Source organism: Hesperophylax consimilis, chromosome 27 (genome assembly GCF_061612785.1).
Source record: "Hesperophylax consimilis isolate HC1 chromosome 27, BYU_Hcon_1.0, whole genome shotgun sequence".
In the NCBI taxonomy this organism is placed as follows: Eukaryota; Metazoa; Arthropoda; class Insecta; order Trichoptera; family Limnephilidae; genus Hesperophylax; species Hesperophylax consimilis.
In genome coordinates this window covers 26,160,937-26,175,818 of record NC_142862.1, presented here as the reverse complement: position 1 = coordinate 26,175,818, position 14,882 = coordinate 26,160,937, and positions in this window count along the sequence as shown.

Genomic DNA, 14,882 nt, shown 5'->3' with positions numbered 1-14,882 from the left:
GCTGCGGGACCAGCACGTAGTAGCGGGTCTGGTCCTCATGCAGGTTCTGCACGTCGATATCTTCAGTCACCTCGTGGGGGCCGAAAGAATCATCATCTGGGGAGGTAACAAAACTTTAAATGATTTTGCAGCTGAGGCGGTTTGTAACATAACGCCTTTCCAGCAGATAATGAATCAACCCATTTGACATTGAAAGTCCTATCCACATCCTGGAGGGTCTTTTGAACTGAAGTTTAAAGTTTTTTGATCAAAATGATCTCCTAAATATTCGTGGCAAAGTCATTAAAATATGAATCTATTGTTTCCGGGGGGCTCTCTCTCCTGGAAAGTGAGAACAGTAATAACCTGCAACTAGTGCAGTCATAGAAGCTGATACATTCTTGGGGACATAAATACTCTTCATTGTACAAAGAAAATTGTTTAAGAGTGTCCACTCTACAAGTTCATTGGAGCACATCCATACTGCACGATCACAATGCAACATCGTATGCCATTCAATGAATTTTTGCAAAAACTCTGCAATCACAACTCTATGCAACCACTACGCACCGTCTCTTCACCAATTCGAGAAAAAACATAAAATATAACTTTACCTTCGTAAGATATTCGAATGTGATTTTCGTAAGACCTATTTTTTCTATATATTTAGAATATTGTAACTTGTGACTAACATTGGCAAATAAAATTCCTCTGTCTGTCACACCTGGCCTCCAGGAAGATCGTCTCCTTGCAGACGTGTCTATCCAGCAAGAGACAGCCCTGGGACTTCTGTGGTACGTGGTCCCTGTGACAACAACAATGTGTTTCAATTAATTTCACACAAAATGTTAAAATTGTGGCCCGTCCATGGCGCAACAGGATAAACTCGATTTGCATTTTATATAAGGCCGTTCAAAATGTGCAAGAATCTAGGTGAACTATGACATCCCAATTCTAGGATAATGCGAGGCTGAAGTACCTAATTAATGGAGGGTAAGAAGAAGAAAAATGCTGGGAAGAACCAGAAATGTTATGGAAAACTGAACATAGTAAAGCCATTTTAAGAAACGATTATATTCTGAAGGAGGGTTTCTTTTTTCTAATGCTAAGAGAATCTTTCACTCACAGAACGAGATACAAATAATAGCCAGGGAGTCTTTTGGCATTCCCGATTCGGGGAATATTGTGAAGCTGGAAAATGTTGTGCCCCAACGGAAGTGACTCAGCAGACCGAGGTAGAGGTGTCTACACTGCTTGGAAGGTGATTTTTTTATGTGACACCTTACGAGAACGCCCCTGTCTATACAGTATAAATACAGGGGAACTATGTTGCCACCCAGTTGGGCAGCCTTGTGAGGTGGGTTAAGATAGTGGCTGTAGGAAGGGATTTATTAATGCGGGTCTTGAAGAAGAAAACAGATAGCTCATGTCACCATCGCATACGAGCTGACTTACACAAAAACGAGTCGAAGAACCGTTCTCACGAAGCCAACATCAACTGTGAACGGGTATTCCGCTCGTGTCCGTCGACCGGTGCACCAGGAATCAATTTTCCTACCTCCTTAGATCAGGCTTCATTAAAATACTCGTATAACAGACTCAGCGTGCCTACATTGCGTCTGTGCATTGGAGATGGCGATCAGTCTGTTGAAAACGGATTGTCAATCAGACGGACCCGCTCCTTTTGACGGAATCAAGCAGGTCTATCAAGATTTTTTTGGCCCCAGCCCGGAGGTGACTCCCAAATTCAACGGTTGGGCGTAATTAAAATTATTACGGGGTTAGCAGAACAAGAAGCCGAGTTTCTTGGAAGCCAGTGTTTGAAGCAGGACGGGAAAAACGGAGGACTGGAGGCGAATGGCTAGAGACCGCAGCCAGTAGGGAACGTTTATGGTGTAGGCCAAATCCCAGCCTAAGATGTAGCACCGTGATTATTATGAATATCGGAAACTGAAACGAAGTGAAATTAATGTACCGCACGATGAAAGAAATATACTAATGGATCTAATTCTACCTGAATGGTGGCCATCTCTCTTGCATGGGATCTTGGGGGTCCTGTATTCCTGAATTGGAGATCAGCTGTCCCGTTGACACCCAACTCCATTCTCCATCATCTCCCTTCCCTCCTATCCAGGCATTTTCCAAAGCTGCCAAATCATAAATAAGGTTTCTTAATATTATTACCTCTAATCTACACGCTGTCGAAAATTATGACTATGAGTGTACCCCAGTGGAAGCGACCCAGAGGAGGAAAAAGTGGATAAACTGCGTGGACGTGGAACAGAATTGTACTGGGATGAGAACGACGGAAAACTGGAGGCGGATAGCGATAGACCACAGCCAGTAGAACACGTTTGTCTAATCCCATATCTTCTTAATTAATGCAACAAGTGGAGTTCCACAGGGTTCGCACCTTGGTCCAATCTTGTTTATAAATAATGATATTACAAAAATATATCATGATATATTTTTCTTACTTTTGGTTGAAGACCTCAAACTTTTTAGAATTATTCAAATAATTTATCATTATAATAACAACAAATTGTTAATTTGATGCAATGAAAACCGACTTTCGGTAGGATTTGAGATTTTCACGGCCAAAAGTATTATAGTAATTTGTTTTTGGGGTATTATGCCGTGTTGCGCTACCTCCTTCTTTAGTCAACGTTTCGGACAGCATTGCAGTGTCCATCATCAGGGCAGAAATGTTATCAGATTACATAGCATATTTTTAAAGGCTGCCATGTTTGCCATCTGTGAGAGATAGTTGAAATGCAGGAGAAATCTCCAACTAATGTTTTTTTACTGTCATGTTTATTACTACCTGTATCTGTATTTACTCCAATAAACAAAAAAAAAACACAAATTAAATACTTAAACATCACTTTCAAATAAAATCTTTCATATGATATCCAGATTTTGTTCTTATACCTACATAAAATAATAGTTTCTCTTACAGGGTCTCATTTTCATCATCTTGAGGCCAATCTTCTCTATGCACCGCATGTTATCAAATGTTGCCAAACTGAAATGGAAAATATGCTTATTAATTTGTAAGGATATTATTATTGTTTTTTTTCATTCAAAATATTTAGGAGTACGATGTGGCTCACATCTTTGCCATTTTTTATTTTATTTTCCAATCTGTTTAACAATCCGTTGCCACATATAAAAATGTGGACTGGAAATGGTAAAATAAAACGTTCATACAACCTAATTAAAGGTTTTCATCTTGTATGATTTGAGATTTTCACGGCCAAAAATATTATGGTTATTGTTTTTGGGTAGGTATTATGCTACATCCTTCTTTAGCCAACGTTTCGGACAGCATTGCAGTGTCCATCATCAGGGCAGATGTGTTATCTGCTGTAAAACTGTAATTTACTGTAAAACCAGCTCTTGGAGGATTGGAGTTGGCAACACGGTATCACATCTACATACATAAGAACACACCTCACGACAATCTTTACACATCTGCCCTGATGATGGACACTGCAATGCTGTCCGAAATGTTGGCTAAAGAAGGAGGTAGCTCAAAAAGGCATAACACTCCAAAAACAAATCACTATAAAAGTTTTTCATATTGTTTTTAGAACCTCAATCGATTTAATTGCTTTAAAAAAATTCTTTGACTTCGAAATTTATCGTTTTTGAAAAACCTTTCTATTCGTGATTATTATTCTATGTTTTTTATTAGATATAAAATATTATAACTACTTATGTTTTTTAAAATTTTAATACTGTAACTTAAGACTCCGTAGTAAGAGTTCAAAGATGGTTTGAAAGGGAGATATGTTAATACGAATGTTAGAGGGAGCGCGCTAATATTAAAAAACGATAATAATTAAGCTAAAATGGTGAAAATATTTAATAAAACACGACTCCTTTGAAATCAAGAAATAATCTCTCTAAAAATGCTTTAATATGCATTTAAAGATACACTGTGAATGTTTTTATGCCTATAACATATTAAATAACAGAAAAAATGTGTTTTTAATAATTTTCGGATTTTACTTTCCGATTTTTTTTTATCGAGGGAATTTCATATACTTAACGTTTCGGCATAACAAATTTATAGATATTGTCTTAAAAATAAACTTATAAACATAAAGACTTAACTAGAACAGAGGCGGATTTGCCCTTAGGCCTATGTAGGCCCGGGCCTAGGGCGGCCAGATATTAGGGGCGGCCAATCGTGACAAAAAAGACACAGATGATATCAAGAAATTTCTTCCTAAGTACCTAAATATTCTACGTACGAAATAGCGATATGCAAGAGCGTGTTCACACACAGCACACAGCGCGCCCCCACGCCCCGCAGCCGCCCTCGCCACACCTATGATGGGTACTGAGAAAGGGGCGGCTACATGGTCTGGGGCCTAGGGCGGCCAAGACTGCAAATCCGCCTCTGAACTAGAAACTTGTTATAAATCGGTAGAAATGAAGAACGAAAAAGAGGAACGGCTGCGCAACCTTCCTCATATAAAACTTAAATTTGGATTTGAGACCAAAATAGTTGACCAAACTTAAAAGTATTTTTTAAATCAAAAAGTATTGCAAATTTCTAGTATGGGTATGTGCTGTTTTATTTAATTGGTTTAAAATATATGTTATTAAAGAGTCCAATTTTTCAACATTTTAGATGTAACTTTGACAATTTTTGTGACCAAACGTTACGATTCAGAATTGTGGTCTTTCACTAGGGTACTGATAATATCTTTCATTCTGAATCATGCAGCGTAGATATAATTTATTATATTATTATTTAAAATTGTCAAAATACACAATTTATTTAAATAAAATTTACACAATTTGTGAATTTGGCGCAATTAATGGCTGACGCCGGATTCGTAGCCAAGGACCATAACCACTTAGAGAAGAAATCCGTCAAAGTGGTTATGTGCGTATACAGTCGGTAAAATTGTTGGTCAATACTCCAAAATGAATGGAGAGTTGTCATAAAAGAAATTAATTACTAATAACTTACCTCATCCCATGAGAATTGCAAATTCCTACCGCATCCTCCCAACTAGCCTCCGCTGCGAAGATTCTGTAGTTGTGTGAGTCGCATCTTATGTCCATTACTCCTTCGGCTATAAAGCTCTCCTCATGAGTGACATCTGAAATACATAATTGTGTAATAGCGGTGGGCCATGATTTATTTCAGAGCGAGAGCCACGGTACCAGCTCAATATGTTCTCACGGTTCAGAGAATCCAGTCAATTGAATTACGGCTCAATTGAACAGGAACCGTAAGCTCAGAGAGTATGATATTACTGTGCTCAGCCGATACGATTCGGCCAGTACCCGATACGGCTCCCAGCACCCAGCGTATGAATGATCATGAAAAATGAGATCTAGCTAGTTAGTATGTGGAAGTAAATATGTCCAGGTTCAGATGTCGGACTGTCAGACACAGTTCACGTCTCTCAGTAATAACAATTAACATTTGAATAATTTTAATGGCGCTATTTTTTCTAAAATATCTCCCGATGAAAAGAGTAACCGTTCAATTGAGCCAAGGTACGGTTTAGCGGGGTTGTACGAATGCGGCTCATCAAAAAGAGCTATCTCAATTGTGCGGCTCGCTCATTAATGACTCATCGCTATTGTGTAGGAGTCAGACTATGTTTGTGGCACCGTACTTTATTGAAGATTTATGCTGACGTCAGTAGCCGCCTGGTTACCACTTCGGCATTTTAGAAACGCAGAGAAATTCCAGTTTTTTCCTCCGTTGAACTCTGATGTTAATATCTTAGAATCTAGATTCTAGGCTAGTCCAAACTCCATCGCCCTCTGTTTGTCAGCGTTCTTGGGAAATTCCCCCATTCAAGTTATACGATCGTCACCCAGTGAATTTTATAAATCAGCGCTTTGGTGGACTTTGGGTTCTTGAGTTCGATGAATTCAGTACCGCTACTCATAAATATAACAATAGTTCATGTGCGGCTATGCTCAAAATTGAATTGCTGATGAAATTTTTATGGGCAATATTTTAGGAATTCTTGAAAAAGAACGAAGTCATGAACACGCTTCGAATACAGTATAACCACACGTGCGGGGCGCTGTCCAGCCTCCCCTGGCAGTGCAGCGTCTCGCAGATGTTCACAGAAGAAAGAGTACAGATCTTGCTTGTGTAGTGGAGTACTGCATCGTATACCTACCGCGGGTAAGAGAAGACCGCGGAGGAGTGTTTCAAAGAAGTTCGAACCGGTTTATATTATGATATATCGGTGTTTAGCCTTTAGGGAACCAAAGAGGAGTGGAGAGGAGAGATGAGGCCCTCTTCCCTCGTGGGTCCTTCAGGGAATCAAGGGGAGTGGAGAGGAGAGATGAGACTTTGGAAGACACATTATGTAACCAGAAGACATGGCCTCATATCCCATGACAACCCTGGTGAAATTTATAGAAGGCACCGGGTTTCTGTTAAAGGAAAAAGGTTAAGGAGACATAAGACTCTAATAACGGGGGCTTGCTCGAGACTAACATTTTTATTATTTCTGATGAACGTGTTACTAACATTCCAAATGTTTCTATAGGGATCACTACGGATATATGTTATTTATATTTAATATCCGCTGAATATTTTTTTACACGACTGCATCACTTATTTATTTATTTATTTATTTAACGCCCAGAGGGCTTTTACATGGTTGGTAGTATAATTTTAATTTGACAAATACTTTCAAACAAAAAAAATAAGAATAAAATTACATTTGATAAAAGCTATGCAACAAGTCATACAAACACAAGAAACAAAAACAGAAAATTACAGCTATTTGTTGGTTTACATGATGTGTTTAGGAGTATTGTTGAAATAAATGTTTTAAATGATCCACAAAACTTGCCAAGTTGGTATTGAATATGTCAACATCACCCAAGTAATGATTTCCCATGGTGTGAAGTCGTTGTATCGGAGAGTGGGCAATGTAGTTACGCTTATGTGTGCTGCTGTAGAATATTGTATTTTGTCGTGTTGTTACTGTGGGTGTATGTATGTTTATAAGTTGCAGGAGTTCACAACAGTCGAATTTAGAGTTAAGTATTTTGAATAAGAACGTTAAATCGTTTATTTTACGTCTATCTTCTATTGTATGTATTTTTAGAGTATTTAATAAGAAATTGTATTATAAGTCTTCGACAGGGATATTTAATTTAAAATTTATAAAACGTAGAAATTTTTTTTGTATTCGCTCAATGTTGTTAATGTGAATTTTATAAGATGGAGACCAAACTACTGAGTTATATTCAATTAGACTTCTTACTAGAGATACGTATAATAGTTTAATGGCTTGCAAAGAATTAAAGTTTTTAGTTGTTCTTAATACGAAGCCTAGTGTTTTCATACCTTTGTTCACAATTTGATGGATATGATTGGTGAAACTTAGTTTTTCGTCCAAAATAATTCCAAGATCTCTCATTTCCGTGACTCTTTCTAAAGCTATGTTATTGATGGAATATTCGAATAAAACAGGATTTTTGTTTCTGAAGAAAGTCAAGGTTTTGCACTTTACTACATTTAAAAATAAATTATTTTGAACGCACCAATCTCTAAACTTACTAATATTTGACTGTAGTATATGGCAATGATTTATATCAGTTATTTTCTTTTATAGTTTGACGTCATCTGCAAAGAGCAATACTTCGACATCGTTGAAGCAATTGGTTATATCATTGATGAAAATGAGGAACAAAACCGGGCCAAGCTATGTCAGTATCGTCTCCTTTTTTGTAGATCGGTGTAATGAAGCTAGATTTCCAGCGGTCTGGAAAATGTCCAAGGGACAAGAGACGGTTAAATAGTAATGTAAGTGGTTTAGATAATGTATTAGAGCATGTTTTGAGGAATATTGGTGGAATGTTGTCTGGGCCAGCGGATTTGTCAGTGTCTAAGGAAAGTAATTTTTGTTCGCAATACTTTTGTGTGATTTGGCAGTTTGTTAAGTTTGTGGTCATATTAAATTTGTATTCGGGTATTTTATCATCTGGAGTGTCTTCATCATATACATTTTTGAAGAAGTCCGAAAAAAGGTTTACAATATCCTGTGTATTGTTTGCACTGATTCCATTCATTTGCATTATTGGCGGGTAGTCTGTGTTTTCATTGTTCATTTTTTTAAGAAATTTCCAAAGGTTTTTGGATTTAAAGACAGTGTCCCCGACAGAGGTTATGTACATTTTGTAACATTGTTTGGAAAGATCTTTACATTTTTTCCTAGTTTCGCTAAAGATTATATAATCATTTATGGATTTACTTTGTTTGAATTTTTTGTGTTGACTCTTTTTTTGCTGAAGAGAGGCTGTAAGCTCTGATGAAAACCAAACCGGGTAGGTATAGCTTCTTGGTGTGTAAAAAGGTACATAGGATTCAATAGTATTAGAAAAATATAAATAAAGTTTATCTAACGATTCACCAACGCTTTCATCGGATAAAAAAGACCAGTCTGTATTTGAGGAATGGGAGTTAATTGAGTCGAAGTCGGCTCGTTTAAAGTTTAGGACGCTTTGTGAAGGTTTCCTTTCATTATCACATGTCATATTTAATTTAATGTATAGACACTTATGTCGTTAAGACTCCCGCTTTTTTAGAGATTTGACAGGGAAAATTCATCCGTAGGTCTGTCCAATATATCAGGGCCGCGCGTTGCATATTTTTGTGCACGGCTGCTTCACTTACGTCGTTAAGATTCTGGCTTTATTTTAGGTGTAACTCTAATGGTAGGTATGTATACATTTGCGAACCGAAACGCGAACCGAGCCACGAATTACGCGAAGCGGCGTTTCGGCGTTTTGCGCCATTTGCAGTTTCTTTCGCATAAGTTGAGGTTCAGTTCGGCAGTGCGGCTTGTATATGTATACGTAGCATAAGGTATTGTCTCGTCTGAAATAGGCGCACAATCGGCATATGGCCAAAGTGCTCACGGGAACTATACGTAAACCTTCTATGCTTTATAATAATGTAGTTGAGGAACTAACGTCTTTCGCAGGCAAATCCCCTCCTGGCATTGCAGTACAGATCCAGGAAGATGGGTTCGTCGTGGTGACCTCTTTGTAAAGCAACACAGTCCGCCCCTATTTCTGACACCGGCGTATCTGTTCTGTTTATCCACTGCAACAAATAGCATCATTTATTTTTAGTGACCGAATGAATTAGATTTTCAGGGGCAACGGAATTTCGGCAAACGAGGAAATGAAGTGAAAAAAACTCCTCAAAAGTCGTTAAAGTACGGAGCAATGAAAATATTTGGCAAATTACCAGAAGTAATAAAATTAGAAGAAAACATAAAAAAAGACCACGCTTTTAAAAAAAACTTCATAAATTGTAGCATTGCTAATTTATTAAGAATATAATCAAATTATTGGTAATCTGGTTGAAAACGGGATTGCAGTCCGTTTTCTGATAAACGTAAATTACTAATATGTCGGAACACGTGTTCATGCACCTGCATTTGCCTTTATAATATATAATGATTAAATGATGAAATACTAGTATTTTTAGGATCACGTGTTCAGACATCGCGATAATATTTTCGTATTTTACTAAACGTTAGAAGGAAACCTAGTCGTTCATTTGTTAAGGGCCTGCAATCCCGTTTTGTTGTATTCGGTCCTAATAAGATTCGAGTAAGGCATTCAAATAGTAACCAATAGTGCGCGGGGCCTTTATTTATGGCTAATTCTATTGTTCTCAATCGAAAGAAATCAGAAATCTTATGTAAAGGTGTATCAGCACGTACCCCAAAAATACTAACCAACGATTCTTGAGCATATTTAGAGTTAAAAATGTACATGTCATTTTGCTTTCCGAATTGTTTTTCAATTAAAAACAGAACAAAACAAAATCCATCACACGTCGCCACTGTGTGTAACCTAATGTATCACGTGATGCGCACTCCATCTCGTTCCAGTAGCACTATACACACGAGATGCAGTGCATATCACGTGATCCGTTGAGCAGTGTTCGGCGGCGACGTGTCATAGATTTTTTTGTTTTTAATCAAAAATGTCACTGGACGGCAAAATTGATAAAGTTGGATGAATGGTTTGTTTGTGAAAAGAAGCATTAGAGCCAGAGTACAGTAGCGCTGCTTCCACCACTGGTGATAAAATGGAAAACTCTGTTGGCAAAAGGATTGGTGAGCCGAAATTTACTAGAAAATAAACCACCCTTGGCCCTGCGCAACATTAGATACATGACAGCTAGGTTAAATAATGTGGACTTACAACAGGAAAGGCATTTTCTTCTAAGGGTCTTTGAAACTGGTGAACGTTCCACATGTTGTTCTGCGACCTCGGCACGGCTTTGCGAGAGGTTATCCAGTAGAAATTGTTAGTCTCCTCATCCTTACGAGAGCCGATCCACACAGAATCCATATCTGAAAACAAGAAGTTTGCGTTTAATGGTCATGGAGATGGAGGCAGAGCCGCATTTAGAATCTGTACCCCGAGGCAAAACCTGATCCCGGTCTTACCAAAAAAAAATAATTGTAATTCTTTTCTAAATTTTTTTCAACAAATGAAAAAAAACAATATAAACACCCTATTGGGGAATTTACATCATACATAGTACCCAAAAAAACTTCATCATTTTTTGAAAATATTTAAGGTTAAGAAATAATTTTAGTCGAGTTTTAAATGTGATTTGAAAAATTCCAACTTCGCACTCGATTTACTCAAAAATAAATCTTGAATTCAAAAAAGTTATAGTAAAAATCAGCTCTAAATTTTATACCACTAGTTTCCGGACACCATGTATACATAATAATAGAGTTTTAGACCATTAAAACCGCGCCGCGAGTATGCTGCCCTGCTGTGGCGTGAACATTTAAACCATATTGTTTCAATTCAGAAAAAACAAAGACAACTAATTTAGGAATTTAGCAAAAACGCCATTTTGTGAAAAAAAACGTAATTTAATAATTTATTTTTCTCACAGTGATCAGTTTCTGCCAAAGCCTCTGCCAGATATAAAGCCTTGCTGAAGTCATCCAAGATGGCGAGAGTTGAATTCGAGCTCCTGAAAATTCAATTAATTAATCTATTTGTACTTGTAAATAATGTTGGGAGAGCGCTGGATTTACAACTAAACCTCTCGGTTTACTAATGCCATCTATAGCTTCATATTATGCCATGCCATGCTTGCCATGAACAGAAAGGGCATGACTTATCAGTAGTTCGCTAGAGTTTGTTGGTGGCTTGACACGCCGGCCGCCCGCTAGGGAACGGTATTTGGTTTTTGATCGAACTATAGGTATAGATGTATCAGCACGTAACCGAATGATTTTAATCAGCGATTCCTTATCATATGCAGCATATACGACATATAGTGCTATTCCACACGCTTAGTTATAAAAAATGCATCATCCAATTCGCCAATTAACCGAGCTCTTCATACTCTAAATAATATCTGTCTAGACTCTAACATTTACATTTTTTCGAATTCACTGCCCAAATTCAAACGTGGCATCATGTCAATAATTTAAGCTGTTCAATGCGCATACATACAGACACACACACACAAACACTCACACATACATTACACACGTCACACACACCTATATACTACACACGTCACCTGGTAATTAATGAATAAACATACCACCTAGCAGACATTACAAGGAAACATATCATAGGTACCGAACATGAAGTATCTTATTCCTGTAAATTGTTTCATCTCTGTAGATCATTTACTATTTATTTCTATAATATAAAATAAAATAAAAATATGTAAAAAATATAATTTTGATGTCCGACTTTTCGATTAAAAACAAAGCGTGTCGCTACAGATTTCACTGCGATTTCTGTCTCGTTAGTATGGTGCTGCTGGAACAAGACGGATTGCATATCACGTGACCCGCTAGGCAGTAACCAGTGACGACGTGTGATAATATTTTTATTGAAAAAATATATTTATCATCGGACTGCAAGATGACTACTTTTACTCCAAATATGCTCAGGAATCGCTAATTTAAATCCTTAAACCATTCGTTTAGACGTCTATTACTTACCACTGAGATGTCTAACTAAGGTGGTCCCACAGACATAGGAATTAATAGACGAGAAGATAATGGCGAGGGGTAAAATCAACTGTTGAAGAACGAAGGGAGTAAGGCTGACTGTGATTCGTCAATAAATCAATCTGACAGTAAATAGGCATCTCGCATTATAATATCACCATTTACTTCTTAAAAGTAAAATCTGCTTTTGAATGAATAGATATTTTTACATGGGAGCGCAAATTACTCGCCACGTTATGAACTAATTTGCGAAGTCCAAATTCGGCAAAGTAAATTTCTTCTGTTTGCAGAGTCGTAGTTAGTTTCAGAGTATTTAGTTAAGACACTTTTACAAATGTTTCATAATTTACTTACCCCAGTAAACAACGATGAGCACACTTGAGAATCGCTACATTGTGATGTGATAGTATATGTTTCTAAAACTGATCCATATAATACGGTGTGAATAAGCTTAAAATAAAGTAAAATAATGCTTACTTATGGAATGTAATACGACAATTGGGTTTATTCTCTTTTTCACATCTATTTTTACAAGTTTTCATATCACAAGTCAACATTTTGCCGTGTTATTTCGTAAAATGAACCGATGATGCCTCGACCATAGTTCGCACAAGAATGATGACGTCACGTTTTCAAATTTCACTTGAGGCCATACGCGAGCCCAGCCGGCTCCAATGGAACCGGTATGGGGAGTGGGGATAATACGCTTTTAATCACTTAGGGCAGGTCTACTAATATTCATATGTCTATGGGTGGTCCAATATTTTATCCTCCATCATTTACAATCAACGTTTTCCACTTACAATTATGGTAATAAGAAAAATTAAAACATTTTCAGGATATTCCCAAGCCGTAAAAGTGATCTATATTAAAAAAGCTTACAATATTATAAACCGGGCACATCTGTTTATAAAATATGAACTCAGAGCTAATGACATTGAAGCCGCAAATGCTGTATGCGAATCAGTCGGCGGTTTTTATTGTGGACTATAGTCAATATTTATCACTACTATTAGGGTAGCTGTGGTTAACAGTTAGAGTTGGAAAAGGATTCTGACTTACCCTTTTTCTTTTCGATCGGTATTATGGCCTTTAGGGACACTGCTGATTATCACTGCACAAGTTTAAATAATCAAACGCACTGAGGATACATGTTCACTGAACCGGTTTTCTTAACTGACTGGAGATGTATAATACATTATTGCAATGTCACTCATGTAGGTATGTAGGTACTCCACACTGTCGGACAGGGACAGGTAATTGGATAACAGATAATTGGGTGGGGGAAATGCAGTAACACATGTTAAAGGGAGATACGTATAATTGCGTCAAAAGATAATATACGATTTCAAGAGAGCGGGAGAGCGCCGTGTAATCAGAGTCGGTGAAGAAAAACCAAGTGTTACCGTCTGGTAGTGTTTCCAATATATATACGGTAATATGGGGTAAACATTATAATAGGTATTCGCTACACGTGCACAAGACGAAAATAAAAGCCCGTAGAAGGAAATGCATACTTACTTGCATATGAATTTTGCTTCGTTCCAAGTTGTTTTGGTAGAGCTGAGGATATATTCCATTCCTTCGTGGATGAAAGTCGTGGTGTATGCAGACTCTGATATCGGATCTGTGGTATTTTATATTTAAATTTATTTACATCTTGTTTACAGGCTAAAAGGCATAATATGGATACTATATCGGGACCAATATAAAAAATCTTTGCTTTACTTACACGATCATTATTTTCATACTTTATAATCTGAGGACTGTTATATTTCGTCAAAAATTGGCAACACTTCGAACGTAGCCATAGATCACATGAAAGCATCTGCCATTTGCCTTTGACCAGGGGGTATAACTAGGGTCGAAAATTGTAACGGTGAATATTGTGACCTCATATTTTTGCCTAAATATATCAACCAATGAAAAGCTCTGAAAGTCTATGGAATAAACTGGAGGCCGTACTGGATCGTGATTTTATCATGCAAGGTAGAATTCCATCGTTCTACCTAATTCATTCGGTATCTACAATTTATTGTCTAACTGAAATAAAAATGCTTAACATGTAACTGAGTTTTTCATTTTCCTGTCGTTAGGTAATATTTTGGCATTTCAAACATTTTAATTTAAAAATTGTTTTAGGCTAATAAGTAGGCTCTGAATGAGAATTTTATTGTCTATATATTGGCATATCTATGGTTAAATAGAGGACAAATTTATTTCATACAAAAACTCGAAGATATCGTTCGTGTGAGTGGTTTATTTATGCCTTCGCCGTTTCCATCAATAAATAATCAAAATACATACAAAATTCACTATCACTATTAAAGTCATGTTTTACTACTTTTAATATCAAAAATAAAACTAAATAAACTTGCAACATTTCCACATTCAGTTACGCGAAACAATGACAATGATGTCAAATAATGTCCCCCATACAAATGTAGGAAAATCGGTACCAAAATAGAACAACGTCCTTTTTTTCATCCCGAGTCTATACAGGGTGTATCGGGCAAGTACCCGACAAACTTTAACCAGCTATTCCTCGGCACATTTGGAGTAAAAAATGTTATGGGCGCTTTGCTGTCCGGTAACTTTTTTTTTCCATTAAAAACAAAAAATAAATAAAAAATCCACACTCCGTCACTGTCATTTGCATTGTTTCTCGTGTTCAAAAGCTGTTATTGGCAAGTGTGTCAAAAAGTGTCCTCGCTCTTTCGTACACACTAGATAATAATAGTTAAAAATGAGACGAATGGTGCCGTGCCATTTCGTTGTGATTGTAAAAGCGCGCCAACGTAGGTACGGTAGGTAGGTAGGTACAACGTAGATGGGTTTTCAAACTTTGACAAAGGATAAAACATTGGTGACATGTGGTGAAAATAT